Source organism: Ambystoma mexicanum, chromosome 7p (assembly GCF_040938575.1).
Source record: "Ambystoma mexicanum isolate Mex_15411 chromosome 7p, UKY_AmexF1_1, whole genome shotgun sequence".
NCBI lineage: Eukaryota > Metazoa > Chordata > Amphibia > Caudata > Ambystomatidae > Ambystoma > Ambystoma mexicanum.
Genome location: NC_090939.1, coordinates 100,172,512 through 100,191,414, shown reverse-complemented (window position 1 = coordinate 100,191,414; position 18,903 = coordinate 100,172,512). Strand labels below are relative to the sequence as shown.

General features: G+C 46.4%; 1 protein-coding gene across 2 annotated transcripts in view; it reads left to right on the top strand.

Moving 5' to 3' along the window:
• Positions 1–18,903, top strand: part of USF3 (upstream transcription factor family member 3) — a 412,604-nt gene that overhangs the window by 5,706 nt on the left and 387,995 nt on the right. The window contains exon 2 of one of the 2 annotated variants that reach the window (XM_069635867.1): positions 820–1,286. The exons of the other annotated variant lie outside the window; for it this stretch is intronic. The gene's annotated coding sequence lies outside the window, so the exon portion shown is untranslated. The remainder of the gene's footprint in view (positions 1–819; positions 1,287–18,903) is intronic. 2 annotated transcript variants of the gene reach the window in all.

The following is an 18,903-nucleotide window of genomic DNA, read 5'->3' as shown; positions in this document are numbered from 1 at the left end:
AGTGCCAACATACTCCATTTGGAGGCACATGCAATTGTTTTGCCCTTGCCTGGGCTTTCTCAAGGCACAGTTACAATAAAGGATACACGTATGGAATCCCGGCTGAGGGATTCCCGGCTGGTTAATGCCTCGGCGAGGGCCAATCGAAATGGTCCTTTCATTCCGATTGCGGCCTCGGCGGGCACTAATAATGCGTATAGTATAATGTCATGTGTGTGATTCAAATTGTGTAATCCGGCATAATCTCAACACATAGTACATATAACCAATGTTTTTAAACATTCACCTTTTATTGATTGTACATACATAATTTCATACATCGTTGTGCATTCTAGTGTCAGCAACTAAGGTTCAAAATAAAAGAATAGTATCTCTGTAGAGATTCAGGTTGAGATCTGTACTTTTATTAATCTAAGATTCTAGATTTTTCAATCCTTATGGTTCTGGATAGTGTTGCTTTCACAGGATAGCGTTGCTTTCACCGTGATCCCAATATTGGATGCATAGCATCGTTTTCTGGTGTGTAAATGTAGTCACTGGGTTTTAAGGATTAATTTAGTTCTAGTAGAAGAGGTTCATTTATATATTCCATCTGTATTTTTTGAAGTTTTTTTCTAAATATTCCTCTTTATGTTCGGTCTTGTTATTAGTGATTCGTCCTTGCTAGGGCTAAATTTCTTTCAGGATGGCGGCATGTGTTTTTCAACATACATGGTTGTGTTGATGTTACTATAATTTTTAAATGTATTTTGTAACTTTTAAAATTAAAATATTTTAAAATCATGTACCTCTTTTTTTTTTTTTTCTTTAATGTTGCAGGTCTCTTACGTTTTCTGACTTGTGTACCTGGATTCCAAGATCAAGACACTACTTTTCTGGATTTGTCTTTGGATGCTCTTTTGTGTTCTTTTTTGAGTTGTCTTTTGAACGTGCATTCCTTTTTCTGGATGCCTTCAGATGGGACTCTTGTCATTGCAATTTACTGGCTTGTTATGGACTACACCAACCTTTTTTCCACCCCACCATCATTTGGAATGGTTTTACTCATGTATTTGGTTAGAGTTTGTTTGGTTTAATTTATTTTGTTTATTGGAGGTGTACAATGAGTCGAAAGACACCTCTGTATGAATGGCACGCATCATCTGTTTTCTTTTAAATTTTTAATGGTAGCTTTTTTCCCCCTACTTTTTGGTCTTTTTTTCGTGGATTTTCTTGGATGTTTCTGTCTTTCTTCCTTGGATATTTGGCATGCATGCTGGAGGATCTGCATTGAAGATGTCTAAACTGTAAGTGATATTCTTTTTTCTTTTAACATCTTTGTTTTATTGAAAGTACTATGATCATTTGTGCCACTCAAATAGCTGTATCTAGTCCCATTGTTGAACTTTTTTCACTTTTTTGAGAGTTTTTCTACCAGGGCCTATGACCAACTTATTTATTAACGTAATGTTCTTGTTTCTTTATTTTGTAGCATTAATACATTTCCAGATGTGGGACTGGAGCACTCTATGGGGCTTTATAGTTCTCTCATCTCTCTGCCTAAATATCAGTGCGTGCATTATTTTCTAGGGTTTCTTTTTAAAAAGGACAATAATTGAAAGCATACCGTGTGGATTTTGTTTGGTCCATTTCTGTATGTTCCAATCAGACATCTTGTGTTATTGATCATGGGGACTTGCCTGTTCTCATTTTCCTTAACCACGTACAGCAGTAAATGCATCCTATGTCACAGTGAGATGGGATCACTGGAAGATTTGGAATGAAAAGTCCGGTTTAGCCTTGTGTTATTGGTAGTAAACACCAATGTTGGGGGGGAGAAATGCCTGTGAACAATGGAGGGAACTAAAATACAAGCAACATATTCACGTAACAGTTCAAGGGTATGGGACGAACACAAAATAAATGGAGGTCTGAATGTATGCCAATTTTAGTAGGAACTAATCTCCTAAAACCAGGTTTTCGTAAGCTAATATGATCCAAGTTCAGGGTTGTAACACCCTGGAGGTTTGTTCACAGAGAGTTTAAAAGTGCCCCAGCACACTTAGCGCTCCAGTTGTGGACTAGACATTTGGCACAGATCAAGCCAAGTGGGCTTGTTCTGTGCCCAACGTCTGCTGGTTCATGGCAACCTTCCATACCCTATGCTTTTAGTTGTTGAGAGGGTTTTCTATTTCCGCTCCTCTCACACCACCATCCTGGAATTATTTATTTTCAAGCTGCACTCATTTTTCTGGATGCCCAACAAAGGACAGTTTTGTACAATAGTTAAATGTTAAAGGTATTTGTACCGCGCACCGTCACCAACGGGGTTGGTCCCCAGGTGCTCTGGCAGATCTGCAAACGAGCAGGCAAGATGCATTAGTAGAGTGAAGAGGGAGTAGGATACTGAGAGGAATGGTGTTCTTTTGGCAGCTTCATCTCGGTATACACTGTGCGCTGAGATTTGGTGCGAGTATTGGAGCAATCTCAGTTCACGTGTGCTGTTGGTGCGGTTTATGTGGTGTTGCGGTGTGCTGAAGTGCATGCGGCTTGCGGTGCGAGAAGTGGTTGTGTTCGTTTTTTGAGTGAGATAAGTATGCAGAGAGTTTGAGCTTTTTTGGTTAGTGGGTTGTAGTTTTGCAGCTAATCTTCACAGTATGGCTGAAAGCCTAGATTTCGGGAATCCTGCATTGTGTGAAAACAGCTAGATTTGAGAGTCCTGTATGATGAGAGAGAGGCCCATGCCTAATTGAACAATTTAGTATAGTACCATACACAGCTGGGTTTGAGAAACAATTTTTTAGTTCAGTGAAATTCAAAAACATGGGCAGATTTGAGAGTCCCGCATTGAGAAAGAGGTCTATGCCCAACAGAGCCATAGGGTTTTTTGCGCGGCGCACTCCCTGTTGTATTATAATGAGCTGTGTAAAGTGTTGTATTCTAGTGAACTATGTAAAGTGAGATTGGAGTTTCTGTACTCCTCCTTGGGTGTCGGAGCAGGAGAAGTGGTGTCCCCTTTCCTACTACCCATGTGAATTGTCTGCTGGAACCTCGGGTGTGGTACCGGGCTGGGATGCCATGGATGAGTCGTCTAAGTGCTTCCACCTTGGTCTATGTGTTCAGTCTTTAGTGTCCTCCTCTTGTGCCTATCTCTCGTTATATCTTATGGTATGCTGCATTTTGTGGATCCTGTTCGTATTTGGTTGCTTTGTGGGAGCCGTGATGGGTGTCTTCCTTCGTCGTTATTTTAGCAGTGTGGGGTGTTCTTTTTTTGGTTGTCTTTTATTTACCCAGTGAAGAGCCAGGTTTTGAGCAGTTTCCTGAATACTAGGTGGTTTCTTGTGTTCCGTATATTCTTTGGCAGGTCATTCCAAGTTTTCGGTGCCTGGTGAGTGAAGGATGATCCTCCCAGGTTTTCATCTGTTGTAGGGTTTCGGTTCCAGGCGGATGTCGTTGCTTGATCTGAGCGTTTTTGTCGGCTGGTGTAGGCGTAATCTATCTCAGGAATTCTCCGCCTTGGTTGTGTATTGCTCTGTACGTGATGCACATTGATTTGAATTTTATTAGTTGTTTTATTGGTAGCCAATGTCGTATTTTTAACACTGGTGTGATGTCTTCTCTTTGGGGTAGTTTGTGAAGGAGTCTGGCTGCCTCATTTTGCATGCGTTGTAGTTTCTTTAGCAGTCAGGCTAGAGGCATAGCCAGGTATAGGCTATTGGCAAAGTCCACTCTGGTCTTGACCAGAGCGAAGATGGTAAGTGTTTTGCTGGCGAATGACAGGAACGGTAGGATACTTTTTGCTGCTCGTAGGAGAAAGAAGCATTTCTTGAGTAGAGCGACTCTAAACTCTAGAGTAAATTGTTGTCCATCAAGACCCCGAGGTTTTTTACAGTAGACTATTTCTTTTATAAAGCGGCCCGGAGGCATCGTGGTGCTGTTACAGAATGTTCACTTAATGCATGTTATGCCAGTTGTTACTGAGGCAATCGATGACAGTTGTTACAGAGACAATCACAGACATTCAATGACAGTGTTGAACAGGTGTTTGAGGTTATAGTGAAACAATGTTTGAAACAGTGCAGTGTGGTAGCGGTTTTAGTTAAATAGCTTTTGTTTTTAGTGCCTTTCTGAACATTGTTAGGGATTCTTCATTTCTTAAACTGGGTGGAAGCGCGTTCCAAGCTTTAGGGGCTAGTACTTCAAAGCTAGTGCCGCCAGCTTTAGCTCTGTTGAATACTGGGACTGAGAGTAGGTGAGAGTATTGGTCCAGTTTTCGTCTGTGGGCAGGAACCTGGTGAATTGTTTCCGCTAGGTAGGCTGGGCCGGTCTGGGCAATGCATCTGTGTGCGATTGTGAGGGCCTTGAATGTTATGCGTTCTTTGATCGGGAGCCAGCGGGCCTCTTTTCTTGCCTCGGAGATGTGCTCTCACCTTGGGATAATGAGTGCAGCTCTGAGGGCGCTGTTTTGTGCAATTTGCAGTCTATTGATGTTATTTGCTGACGTGCCTAGGAGTAGAATGTTGCAGTAATCTAGCTTTACACCAATTGTGGCTCTAGTGATGTTGCGGCAGTTCTTTGGTGACAGATGGGGTTTCACAGCATTTATAATTTTTGAGGTGAGTGCTGCCGATTATGATATGGTGCTGACTTGCCTATCCATTGATAAGGTGGAGTCTAAGTAGACACCAAGGGTTTTCACTGCAGTGGATGTTGTAATAACAGTGTTTTCAATACTGAAGGAGCTGTATTTGTCTATTTTTTTTTTTTTTTTTTGTGATTCTTTGGGGCCTACTAGTAGGATATCTGTTTTTCCCCGTTTAGACATAGGCCATTGGCAGCCATCCAAGCCTGGATGCGCGCATATGTTTCTTGGAGGGTGTTGAGGTCTTGCTCATAGTTACCTGTCAGGGGGAGGAGAATTTGTGTGTCGTCGGTGTAGTTAATAAAGGCTATGCCGAACTCTTCTAGGTCGCTGAATAGGGGGAGAGTGCATAGATTATAGAGAGTGGGGGGGGGAAGTACAAGAGCCAATGGGGGATGGAGATGCCGATGCCTAGTCCGTGGTCAGTGTCAGTGAGATGTTTACACAGGATTTTGTGGTCAACCAATTCAAAGGCCGCCGAGAGATCCAAGAGTAGGAGGAGTGAGGACTTGCCTTTGACCATAGCTTCGAGTAGTTGGTAGATGGCGCTGGGGTTCTCTTGGCCAGGAGATGTAGTTTGTCTCCTCTGTTTTTTGTGACGATCATAATCTGTTTTGCCTGGGTTAATTTGAGGTGGTTCAAGTTTATCCAATTGAATACATCACGAAGGCAGTTCTCTAGTGTTGTGTTTTTTTTTTTCTTCAGTGCTTTATATTTTGAAATTATTTGTGTGTCTTTGGTGTAGTTGTAGCAGGTGAGGCTGTGTCCTTTGATTTTGATTGGTAGATATAGGTAGATGTTGAATAAAAGCGGGGAGAAAGATTATCCTTGTGGTTCTCCGCATGTGGAGTCACTTGGGTTGGTTTGAAAGGTTTCATCCATACTGGTTCCGTTCTCTTTGTTAGGAAAGATTTGATCCAAAGTAAGGCTGTGTCTGTTATTCCTAGTCCTTCTAATCTCGTTCGGAGGATGCCGTGATTGACGGTGTCGAATGCCGCGGATAGGTCTAGAATTATCGGGGCAGTGCTGTGAGTCTGCGTTTTGTTCTTAGGTCGTCCCATATTGAGAGGAGAGCTGATTCTGTTCCTCTCATTGGTCTGAATCCAACTTGTGCCTGGTCTAGTAGGCAGTGCTCTTCTATAAATTCTTGGGTTGTTTTGTAAACGTACGTTTGTAACAGTTTGGCTATGTACGGGATATTGGAAATGGGTCTGTAGTTGGATAAGTCCTCTACGTTTCCTGTTGTGTCTTTGAGTAGCGGCCTGATATACGCCGATTTGAAGGCCTCTGGTACTTTGCCTGTCGCGATCGAGTGGTTGAGGACATTCCTATGGTAGTCCATCGGAGTTCCTTGTTTGAAAATTGATTTGTATATGTCCGGGTGCAGGGGTCTTCGGGAGAGCCTGATTTGTTACTTTGATCTACCAGTTTGATGAAAGTCTCCACTGATATTTTGGGAAAGCTTTGTAGTTTGTTCAGGTGTTCCTCGTGAGGATAGGTGGGGTCTGTAATGTGATTGCGCGGTCTTCTTTGTATGGTTTGGTGGATGGTAATGATTTTATTTTTGAAGTGGTCTCCTAGGTCACTGAATAGTTTCATCAATGGGATTGGCATGTTGTTGCATCCCGGTGGTTTTTTATTTCCTTTATGATTTTGAAGAGTTCTTTTTGGGTGTTTGGTGCTTTGAAGATTCAGTTGTCGTAGTGTTTCCCCTTTGCTTTTTGTATTTCCTTTTTTTTTATGAGTGGATCTATTGTAGACATTTTAGTTTGTTTGCATTGGTGTTGTTGGTCCTCCGTTCTGATTCTAGTTTTCAGTTTTTTTCTTTTCATGGCGCTGAGTAGTGGGGTGAACCATTTTGCCATTGGTTTTTTTGCGTGAGGGAGTGAAAGGTTTTTCTTTGGCGATGTCGTCTAGGGTTGTTACGTTCCAGGTGTGCAGTAAAGCAACTTTTTTGTCTAGGTCAGCTTCTTCCGTAGTTGTTGCTTGTGGTTTGCTGAGTTCCAGCAGTTCAGTTAGATTGGAATTTTTGATAGTTCTTCAGTTTCTTTTCATGGTGATCAGTGGTTTGTCTCGTTGGTTGTTTATTGGAACGGCCATTGTGATTATGAATGGGATGATTAGGTGGTCGCTTCAGAGTATTTGAATTGGGGGTGCTGTGGTAACGAGTTCTTTATTGGCGAAGATTGCATCAAGTATGTGTCCTGCCGAGTGTGTTGCTCCTTTCACTAGTTGTTGTAGATTCATGGTTGCTAGTTGGGCGATTTAAAGATTTTTTTTGTGGTTGTAGTTTCTTCATCGAACCAGATGTTGAAATCTCAGAGGATGATCAGATGACTGTGCTTGATGGCTCGGATGATGATTGCTTCAGTGAAGGCGCCTACGATGGTTGCATTGTAGGTTGGTGGTCTGTACATAAGTATGAATTTCAGGTTTGTTTTGGGGTTTATTAATGGGCGTAGTGTTAAGTATTTGTATTTATCAATGTTTAATGGATCTTCCAGTTTGATAGCCAGGTGTTCCTCGTGGATGATTGCCTGTCCCACCCCCCCTTTTTAGTTTTCCTGTTTGCTTGGATGGATTTGAAGTTTTCAGGCAGGCAGTTGTGGAGGGTGGTCTTGTAGTTGTCGTCTAGCCATGTTTCAGTTACAAATAGGATGTCGATATCTCCGTCAGATAGGGGGTCATATTTCGGTTGAATGTTTGGACATTGACCTTGTGTTTATTAAGTTACAGTGAATTTTCTTGCGCTGGTTTTGTTTATTGGTTGTTCCTTTTTCTGGTTTGTAGTTGTTCAGTCGTGGTTTTTCTGTATTGATGTTCATTGGATGAAGAACAGCGACGGCTGCTTATTCATTGAAGTTGTCCACTGGGTTGATTGCATAGCTTTTCAAACATGGTGCTTCTTTGGTTGAAGATCAGCGATGGCTTCTTCTTCATTGAATCGTTCCGTTAGGTTAATGGTAGGGTTGTTGGTTACTAGGGCTTCCTCGTCTTGTCTGGTATGTTGTGGGTATCGAGGGTGCCCTTCTGTTCTTGTGATGTATGGGATGAGGGGGTTGGAATAATCCCACTCGTTTGTTGGGTGCTCCCGTCTTTTTTCCGGGTGTTTTGGGGGATTCTTTATATGTGTCGAGATTTCAGTGTTGAGGTATCAACGCTCCGTGGTTGTGGCGTGGTAAGGTGTGAGATATAAGGATTTTTCTCTTACATAGTATGTTCTGATGGTAACCAAGTTGGCAGGGGTGTTTTCTGTATTTGAGGCTGCTTCTGCTGGATGCTGTTGGTTCTGTGTATCCGTGGCCCTTGTTGCACGATCTTGCTCTCTTTCTCAGTGTCCCTTTCTGGGTCGGGGCATTTTTGGTTCACAGTGCCGAAGTAGCCGGGTTAGTGGACCTCTGTGCTGTATTGTGCAAGCACAGTATTGATGTTTCCTTGGTCAGCTCGGATGCTCTCAGGTTCCGCCCGTCGATGGGTCGGGTGCGTTTCCTATGGGAGTACTGTCGGGGTTTTTTTATTGTTGGGTGGTATAGGACTCAGTTAGGTAAGTATTGGCTGGATGTAGGGCTTGGGTTCACCGGTGTGGGTGATCAATCATGGCAGCCAGTGCTTAACCCTTCAATTGGGGCCCTGTTTCGAACTGTCTCTGGTGGTCGTGTGAGTAGCTGGTTTTGGGACCCCTAGGTAGCTGGAAGAAGCTCCGGGTTTTGGGGAGTAGTAATGGAGCGCCCGGAACTGAGGTGACTGTACAGCGGAGGAGGTCTGGCTTCAGGGAGTGACTGAACACAGCTGGATGTAGGGTCCTCTATAGTGTGAGAGGCCTACGCCTAGCTGAGCAATTGAGTATAATACCAGACACAGCTAGAATTGAGTCAATTGAGACGTTGAGTACAGTACCAAACGCTGTTAGACCCGAGAGTCAGTTGGACAATTGAGTAAAAGGCCAAATACAGCTAGACCTGAGAGACAGTTGAATAGTTCAGTACAATCCTAAAATCAAGCTGGACTTGAGGGTCCTGAACAGTGGGAGAGAGGCCTATGCCTAACAGAACTGTGGAGTACAGTACTAAACACAGCTAGATTTGAGAGTTAGTTGAACAATCGGCTAGGCAACAACTTTGCAAGTGGCTAGGCTTCCAGGGTAGAATAATTGCTCTACTCCTCACCCAGGCCGCTCCTACCGTGCTCGTCCTTGTAGGGGCTGGTTGACAGCTGGCCGCTGGCTTCCCCTGCTGACACCTGCAGTCACTTTCTGGAGCCGCCCTTTGCCACGGGGCCCTTAGCCACATGGGCTGCACGGACAGAGGGCTTCCCTGGGAGGGTCACTAATGGCCGTTTAGCACTCCAATCAGGATTCGAGAATTAGAGTAGGGTATTTTAGAGCTTGATTGGTGCATTAGCGAGGGTGTCATTGCTTGTGCTGTTCATATACATTTGATATTCTTCCTATATATTCTTAGGACAGTGAGATAAAGGAATGAAATATATTTCTTTTCTTTGATGCTTGTATGTGTTAGGCAATGCTTGTATGCAGTACCCTTTGGGAACACTACACACAACTAGGACTACAGGTGTAAGCAAACCAACCTTTGGTATAATTCTGTACTACACAGTTTTGGCAGCGGGGCTGAGCAGCCAGGCTTATCTCAAGAGGAGAATGTGAGCAGTAATTCTCTTACACAGAGGTCTACAATCACAGGTGTTCAAATAAACTCACGTTTTTTTGGATAAAGACTTATTAATTAATTTATTTATCAGTTCTAAAACATTCATTAGAAGGAGGCAATCATATATCACACACAAATATATACTCTTTAAAAAAAGGTAAGTAAACGTTATCAGAACACAAGACTACAATTATTCTTCAACAGTGCAAATATTTTACTTTGAGTTCACCAGAAGAGTCAATTCAATAGGCTGGGCCAAAGTCAACGGGGTGAAATCTTGGATAGGATAAAGCGGTTCTGGTAAGTAAACGGTAAAGTCTCTGCACAAGTTCTCAGAAGTAGTTTGTAAAAAGAAGAATCATATGTTGGGTCACAAGCTGATTAGGCCTGCAAGTTGCAATAGTTTCAAGCACTTTCACGGCGAGAGGTAAGTTCTCTCAGTCTCGTTTCTCGTTTCATAGTACCTGCAAGGCATAAATTAGTTTTCAAAAATTGATTAGCCGAGTTTGCTAATAAAATTATTTTTGCTTAGCAAACAGGCTCATTTGATTAGCAATTTTGTACTAATATTGTTAATGTCAACTAGAAGTTATTTGTACCCAAGACATGAAATGAGCAACAATACAGAAGCTTTGCATACCACTGAAATAAGACATTAGTGAGAGGAGTCCGGCCTTGCAAATTCTTTAAACTTCAACTAGACCTGCAGGTCGGGTACTTAGTTTACCTATTCAACCTAAGAGAAATGCACTCTACCCATAGCAACGGAGGACAACACGTTTAAAATGTGATTTCTTTAAAATGGTCCTTTCAAACCCACTATGTTTGGCACATTTTTCTGCAAAGTAAATGTTAAATAAAAGTTTCGAACAGTTCTTGCAAATGCTACTCGACTATGCAGTGGGCGAGCCATAGTTGAGCGTCTGTAAAATCTAAAAGGTTAGCTGCATGAATGGACACAAATAAATAGATACCCCAGGAGGATAGCTCAGCGGCAACGTGCACGCCTTGGAAGCAAGACTACACGAAGCAACGCAGGTTCGATCCCCGGGTCCGCGCTTAGAAACCTCCGGGTGTTTAAATGCGTTATAAATACGCAGCTAAGACAAAAACAATTGCGCAATGAAAAAAATAAAAAAAACTATTCCTGTAACAGCGCCTCGATGCCAGAGGGCTGTGTGAGCGCTTTAAAAATGTAAAACAAATAACAAAAAGATATGATAAAAAGGCTCTGAAAACAGTTTGTCCAGCTGTCTCCTGCAAGTGGTAATCTATAATACAATCATAAAGCAAAGGGTACTCTGGAGGCCAACTACATTGTTTGGTATTGTAGTAGATCCGTAGATGTACAGACTGGATGGAACTATTGATCACTACTTTGCGTAAGCATCTAGTTCGCTTTATGTATTCATTATGTAAGATGTAAGAAAGAGACTAAGCAGAGTGAATTGCGTAGCAGGGAGAGAACTGGGCAAACTAGATGGAATATTGTAGTTTGTGGTCATCTCACTTTCAGGATCCCTGGTATAAAGCAACAGAGTGATAATACCTAATTTCAAGGAATATGGGTTTGTTCATGGGTTGAGCACCAGTTGCAAGATGTATGCAAACTGCAGCTTATAGAACTAGGTTTGCCATCAAAAGAATTTGATCATGTAAATGTTCAAATGTGTTCACTTATCAATGTGATGCATCTTTCCCAACAAAATGAAATACAGTGGGCACTATAAGATATAGATACACTAACCTAAACGTTACTATAACGCATGGTGATGATGCAGTGTCTTACAGTATCAATACTGTAATTATGAATTATGTAACAATTTACATTTTAGGAATGGAATTGCATGACTCCTTTAATAAAAATATAAAGTTGAGACATACTGGTCTTTGCCAGATAGGATATAGAAAGCTTAATAAAAGTACCATCCTGATTACACATGCCTTTTGCACTTAAGAGTGGAGGAGATGATTTACTGATGCACTTTCTCTCCATTAGCACTTTTAAGTGAACAGAGAAAAGAGGGTGAAGAGAGCACCATGGGCAAGGGAGGAATGCAGGTCAAGCCGTGCTTTCATTGAAGAGGGCAACTTAAATAGCTAACTTTGTTACACAAGTGGCCATTTGATTAGCAAACCTACAGAATTGCATAGCAATTTGCTGTGCGACACTGCTTATATTATGCCTTGCACTGCACCGAGGGTGCTGTGACACAAATGAAACAGATGATGCCTATGGAGTTGGTTAAACGCATATCAAAATACATGAGAGAGTGAGGAAAAAGGGTCACACTCTCTCCAGGTAAAAAAAATCAAGTCCTCAAAATCCAGCAAAGTTGCTGGGGGTCTCGAAGGTGCAGGGAATTAGCACATTTTTGAGAATTCTCTGTAACACTATGATAGTTCTCTCAACCATTCAGCCTATGTAGTGGCGGGTTGGGATTTCCAGGATTTAAGGAGACATTTCCCAGCAGTGAGGCATGGCGGGTTTAAATAAATCTTATGACTCACAATTGATATCTTCCATATGTCGCTGAATAAGTGTTTTTCTGGTGCCAGCATGCACTGTATAACTGTTATTGCTGTGAGTATGTTCGCAACCCTGGACCAGAAATCCAGCATCAGTGGGCATGACCAGAACATGTGTATAAAGTCTGCTGGCACTCCATGGCATTTCGGGCATACATTACAACTGCCAGGAGAGGATGTAGCTATTTTTGCTGGCGCGTATTGTAAGCTATTGATGACTTTGAACTGAATTAAGTGATATTTAAGGATATTTATTTGGTCAGGAGACAAATCCTACTCCATGTTTGATCAAGCAAGTTTCTTCCAGTATCGACTCCCACTGGGTGCGTATGCGGCTTGAGGAGATTAGGGCCTTTTGTACTTTATTGCAAAGTGTTAATACAAGCTTGCGAAGGTCTGAGTTTTGGATGATGTTGTTTATTAGTTGATGCGTTTTAGGCTTGGGAATGATGACCATTTCTGCCTGAAGGCTCTTCTCATGCGGCAGTATTGCAAAATTAACGTTACACTGTTTATTATATTTATTTTGACACTTAGCGCACAAAACCCGGCGGTATCTAGGCACTTTTAGCTTAAGAATACGGTTACAGTAAGTGCTTCAGGTTACAGAAAAGGAAGCGTAAGAGGTGAATTACATTGTGAAGCGTACAAGCGGTAAAACATCATACGCCAAGTGCAAGAGAGACGTACATGGTGATCGCATCCATTGGGCCTGCGCCCATGTTGCCAGGCGGCAGCAGCCCACGGATAAAAAGTCAAATCAATGGGCAAATGCATGTTGCCTTCCCCATGTTGCAGTGCGGCAGCAGCACACAGATGCAGAGTCAAATCAGTGGGCAAATGCATGGTGCCTGCCCATGTTGCAGGGCAGCAGTAGCACATAGATGCGAGGGGGGTGTTTGGGGGCACACACAGCATCACAGGTGACCAGGGGTTGTGGGCACACACATCACAGGTGACCAGGGGAGGGGTTGGGGGCACACACAACATCACAGGCGACCAGGGGAGTGGTTGGGACACACACAACATCACCGGGGAGTGGTTGGGAGCACACACAACAGCACAGGCGACCAGGGGAGGGGTGGGGGCACACACAAGATCACAGGTGACCAGGGGAGGGTTGGGAGCACACACAATATCATAGGCGACCAGGGGAGGGGTGGGTGATACAGACCACATCACAGGCGACCATGTTGCCCATCTTCGTAGTGAACTCCGGTAGGCATACCAATACACCACCAGGGAACATATTGCCCATCCTGAGCATACGTTCTGCATCACACTTATACTGCATACCCCTGTCCCGGGATGGTGATCGATCAGGAAACGCCATAGGAGTGCTCACTTGCCATTTGGAGTAGTAGCTCACAGTCGCCAAAACAGTCAGGACCCAGCACTAACCATATTAAACGTGCATTTATCGTCCTACTTGTCGCCAAATAGCACAGATCGCAAGTTTAGTGGTTCTGCACCATATGTTTTTATTTTTTCATGGCAAATTCTCTTTTGTCGGTCTCTATAGAGCAATCTACTCCTACGTCCGTCCCCTTTCCTCCATACTTTTGGACATCTCTCCGTCCTGTGGGACAGGACCGGAGCACTTTGTAAAAAGCATCCACATTTCTTTAAAAAAAGTGTCCCTTCTCTCTTTCCTGCGTGGGGCCCGGCACGTGGCCATAACCCCGCCCACCTTGTCTCTGCATCGCCCATCAGTCCTTTTCTCCGCTCGATCGGGGCCGGACGCACTTGCATCCTCGGAAGATTTTCTTTCCTCTCTGGCTCTCGCTAGCGTTCGTTTACTAGTCTGTCTATGTCTTTCAAATTAGACTTTCCAGATTGTTCATCGTGTCAACGTCGCTTCGCGAGGGCAGATCCCCATCCTCTTTGTTTGGTCCGGAACACCGTTGGGACTCCTGTTTTTACTGTGACTCCCTCTCGGTCCGGGCACTTCAACCTCGGTTGGAGCGGTGGGAGGAGGAGTTCCGACGAACTCCTCCTTCGCATTTTCAGGCCTTCGACGAGAAGAAGAAACGCCCGGTAAGTTCTTTACTTTTCAGAGCACCCCGGCCGGGGGGGATACCTTTCCGGGTTCCTCTCGGTCCGGGAGGAGCGTTCATCGCTCTGACACCGGAGTTCCCCCTGAGGTGCCCATTGGGCCTAATAATTCTACCGGAGTTTTCTCCGAGGGTCTCCGTAAGGGGCCTGTGAACACCGGAGTACGCTCTGAGGCCCCTCCTGTGGGGGCTGTTTGTAGACCCAGTTCTACTGAATCGTGGGGTACTGGAGCGCGCTCCGAGGCCTCTGTCGGCTTCCCTCAAAAACAAGACCGCGGTGCGCCCCGAGGCCTTTGCTGGTTGTTACTGAACGGATGTTCGAGGCCCGTGCAGATAAGACTGTTACCGGGCCTGGGTCCGAGGTCCCTCGTTCAGAGGCTAAAGCTACCAACAGTTCTGAGAGGCCGGACAAGGCTTTGTCGGTGAAAGCGGTTGCTCACCGTTCCCGCTCCTGTGGTGATACCAGATCTGTTGGGGGGAAAGAAGCAAAGTTCTACTTTTACCGGCAGTGCCGAGGTCCTTCCTTCGAAGGCCCAGTTGGCGGTTGGTATGTCACAAAAACAATCAAGGCCTCATGGTACCGGCTCGGCTGAGGTTCCTTATGTTAAGGCTAAGATTAAGACCCCTGATCCATCGACGGGGACCCCTGCCTCACTTCCTCACGTGCCGCAGTTCCCCCTCAGATGAGGATAAAATGGCACCCGTTCCCGCCACGACCACGGCGGCCATTTTAGGTGCTACCTCTACAACTATGCCACCGGCCTCTGGTGTAGGGCTCGGTCCCTTGGGTGAACCTAAGGTCCCTTGTGCGCATCCTTACCAGCCGGTTTATGATTGGAACGCCCGGATGCCACTTCCGCACAATGTTACGTTGCCCGCGGGGGCGGCTCCTTTGATTTATGTGGACATGTCGGTGGAGGGGCCGGTGTGGCACTCTTCCCCGTTACGTCCCTGGATTTTTCCACCTCAGGGGAGGCCTCCTCAGGTTCCGAAGCAATCTCCTGAGGACGCCTTTTTCGGTACATTTCAAGCGCTTATGCGCACAGACCCCCATGAGGGAATATTTCAAAGGGCTTTTCAAGGAGATATGTCCACCTGTGCCTCCGGCTCCACCTGTTCCTCCGGTGGTTCCGCTGGCGCCTCCCTTGCCCGTGGTGCCTCCCCCCGGCTCTTCCACCTGTGCCTCCCTTGTCCCCAGTGCACAAGGCAGTGCCTGACACGGCTCAGCAGGATCCTGACCTGTCAGATGACCCTCAAGGCGATCAGGACAACGAGGACCTTCCCCGCACTATCGGAGCCTTTCATGACCGGGTACTGGACATGAGTTTCTTAGATGTTCCGGTGCCCAAGGCACCTGCTCCACAGGAGGGCGTGCTTTCTGGGGCGTTCACCCTGTCTCCCTTGGAACGTACCGGCCTGTTCCTGCAGAAGGACGTTCTGGCTGAGGTCCGAAGAGTCTGGGAAAAGCCACACTCGGGACTTTTTGTCAATAAGAAGATTGACGCGAGGTACAGGCTGCATTCTTCGGAAGAGGTGGCCCTGTCATCTTGTCCGCCTCCCTCCTCCACAGTGGTGGCTGCGGCTACGTTGCAATCCAGACCTGCAGCATCCTCTTCCACAACGGCTGCTCAGGTGTTGGGAAAGGAGGACAAGCTTCTGGACTCCCTTGGGAGGAAAATCTTTGCCAACTCAGCCTTGCAGCTTAGGCAGGCCAACGCTGAGTTGATGTTGGCGGGAGCTAACATGCGGATGTGGAAAGGTTTGTCGGAGTTTGAGGAGCACATCCCGGCCGAGAAGTTGGAAGACTTCAAAGGATGCCTTTTCGATGCCAGGGTCTTGGCCCAGGATCTCCTGGAGGATGCGGCTCATCACGTAGACACCTTGGCTCGGGGCCTGATGCTTGGGGTTGATGCCTCACGGCAGGCGTGGCTGCATGCCACTAAATTTTCTAAGGAAGTGCAAGACAAGGTGTTGGACCTTCCATTCGATGGTAAGGAGCTTTTTCATTCTACTACTGATGTAGAGCTCACCAAGACCAAGGATAGCACTCGGACGGCTAAATCATTGTCTGTTCTGGTCAAAGCTCCTTTCAAATCGCAGAGACTGTTGTTGCAAAGTCGACCCTCCTCTGGTTTTAGGGGCTTCCTCGACCGCAAATCTCGCAGAGTGGATACTCCTGTGGGGAATAACCACCGTAGACAACAACGAACACAGTTTTTCTCCCGCTCCTCAGCCTCCTTATCGGGTTCAGGTGGCACTGCCACCGATAAACCTGCAAAATGAGGGTTTTCCGCGCTCGCACGAGACCCCGGTGGGAGGACGCATTGCGTCTCATTGGGAGGCGTGGCAGACCATCACAGAAGACAGATGGGTCTTGTCAGTCACTCTAGCTGGCTTCCGCTTACCTTTACCCCCTACCCCACTCCTCAACCCTCCTTTTCAGCTGTCGGGCTCACCCTCCCTCAAGGCTGAGGTTCAGAAACCTCTGGACCTCAGAGCTGTGGAACCAGTTCCCCTTGGGGAGCGAGGGGCGGGCTTCTACTCCCGGCTGTTTACGGTGCCCAAACCCAACCAGGCTGGCCTGCGCACCATCCTAGAACTTTCCCAGTCAATCTTTTCGTACCCCAGGAGAAATTCAAGATTATCACGCCCAGCCAGATACGCTCCTCCTTACAGATGGGCGATTGGCTCAGCCTTGTGGATCTTCAGGATGCGTATATGCATATCCTGATTTGGAATCCACACAGGAGATATCTCTGCTTCTCTTTGGGAGAGGAGCACTTCCAGTTTCGGGTGCTTCCTTTTGGCCTCAGCTCGGCGTTGCGTGTCTTCACGAAGATGATGTCGGTGATTGAGGCCTATCTTCGTCTCCAGGGTATCCATGTGTATCCTTATTTGGACGACTGGCTCTTACGCAGCCCTTGTCCGTTGAAAGCAGCGGGCAACCTCCAGTCTCTCCTTCAGCTCCTGTTCCATCTTGGGCTGTTGGTGAACTGGTGGAAATCCTCCATGACGGTCTCGCAGGACCTGATCTTCCTGGGTTTTCGTTGGAACACGATCGACTGCAGAGTGCATCTGACCGAGGACACAATTGCGGATCTGTTAGCCACGTGTCAGATGTTTGCGCAGTCAGAGAGCATGTCGGCCTGGTGGTTCCAGAGGCTTCTGGGTCTCATGGCCTCGTGTGTACTGGCTCTCCCTCTTGCTCGTTTCAAAATGAGACGGACCCAGATGGCTCTTCGGAGTTCATGGCGTCAGGCAGTGGATCCGGATTCCATGTGGATAATGATTCCGGATTCCATGAGAGTGGACCTGGATTGGTGGTCATCTCTCAGCAATCTGTCTGGGGGACGCAGGGTTTCAGGACCCGGTCCCTACAGTGACAATCACGACAGACTCCTCCCTTCTAGGGTGGGGTGCAATGTTAGACCTTCTTCAGGTCTCTGACCTCTGGTCGCCTCAGGACAAGCTCCTGCACATAAATCATCTGAAGCTTCTGGCGATCTTCCTAGCGCTCAGGGCGTTCAGACCGCTCATTGTCAGCAAGGTGGTCCGCATAAGAATGGACAATGTGGTGTCAATGTATTACATAAACAAGCAAGGGGGAACAAAGTTCCCCCCCCTCCCCTTCGTGGACCTGGCTATCCAGATTTGGGAGTGGGCCGTGCTTCATGGTGTCTGGCTGCTTGCAGTGCACATCCCGGGCCAGCTGAATGTCACAGCGGATACCCTCAGCCGGCGGACAGTGGTCGGCTACGAGTGGGAATTGAAGGCAGAGGCCCTCTCATGGATTTTCTCGCGTTGGGGCACACCAGAGGTGGACCTCTTCGCTACGGTGGTGAACAGGAAGCTTCCTCAGTATGCCTTCAGAGGGGGGCTGGGAGCCTCCTCTCTGGGGGATGCTCTCGACATTCCATGGCACAACATGAGCGCTTACGCCTTCCCGCCTCTGCCTCTAGTCCATCGAGCGATTTGGAAGCTGAAGAACTCTGTGAACTGTTCCCTTCTGCTCATAGCCCCGTGGTAGCCGGCCAGGTTTTGGTTCTCAGAACTTCATCACCTGTCGGTGTATCCGCCGATCAGGTTACCAGTAACTCCCGATCTTCTTCACCAAGGGGAACAACAGATGTGGCACCCCTCACCACAATCGCTCAGCTTGGTGGCATGTTGCCTGAGTTCAAGTCTTTAGAGCATCTGAGTTTGTCTGCGGATAACATGTGCATTATCCAGGCAGCCAGGAAACCCTCGACCAGATCTGAATACAAGAGTAAATGGCTCAGGTTCTGTCATTGGTGTTTGGGAAAGAAGTTGGATCCGAGGGTGGCCACGATTGACACGGTGCTGTCCTTCATGTCCTCCCTAGCAGAGTCAGGGGTTCATGTTCTGTCATGCAGGACTTATTTCTCAGCGGTTTCCGCTTACCTTTCTACAGACCTGTGTTCTTATTCTCTAACTAACCCAGTGGTGAAGTGGCATTTTGCTGGCTTGACACGCCTCTACCCTCCGGTTCGTAATCTGCACCCGCCATGGGACCTAAATGTAGTCCTCACGGCGCTGTGCCATAAACCCTTTGAACCGATGGCTAGGGTGGACCTCAAGTACTTATCTTGGAAAGTGTCCTTTCTGGTCGCCGTTACCTCAGCAAGGAGAGTGAGTGAGCTCCAGGCATTGTCGGTGGAGCATTCTTGCTTGGTCTTTCACAAGGACAAGGTAGTCCTTCGGACAAACCCGGCTTTTTTCCCGAAGGTGGTGACCGAATTCCATTTGAAATCAGTCGATCTCCCTTCCGGTCTTTTTTCCGAACCCTGCCTCAGAGGCTGAAAGGGCTCTACACTGTCTTGATGTCAGAAGAGCTCTTAAGTTCTACCTGGACAGGACTTCCGAGTTTAGTTCTTCTCAACTTTTTGTGACCTTCGGTAACCCTCAGGGCAAGCCAACGTCTAAGGCAACTATTTCTAGGTGGATCGCCGCCTGTATCAAGGAGTCTTTCACCGTCCAAGGGCTGAAACCTCCTAAGGGTAGCCATGCACAC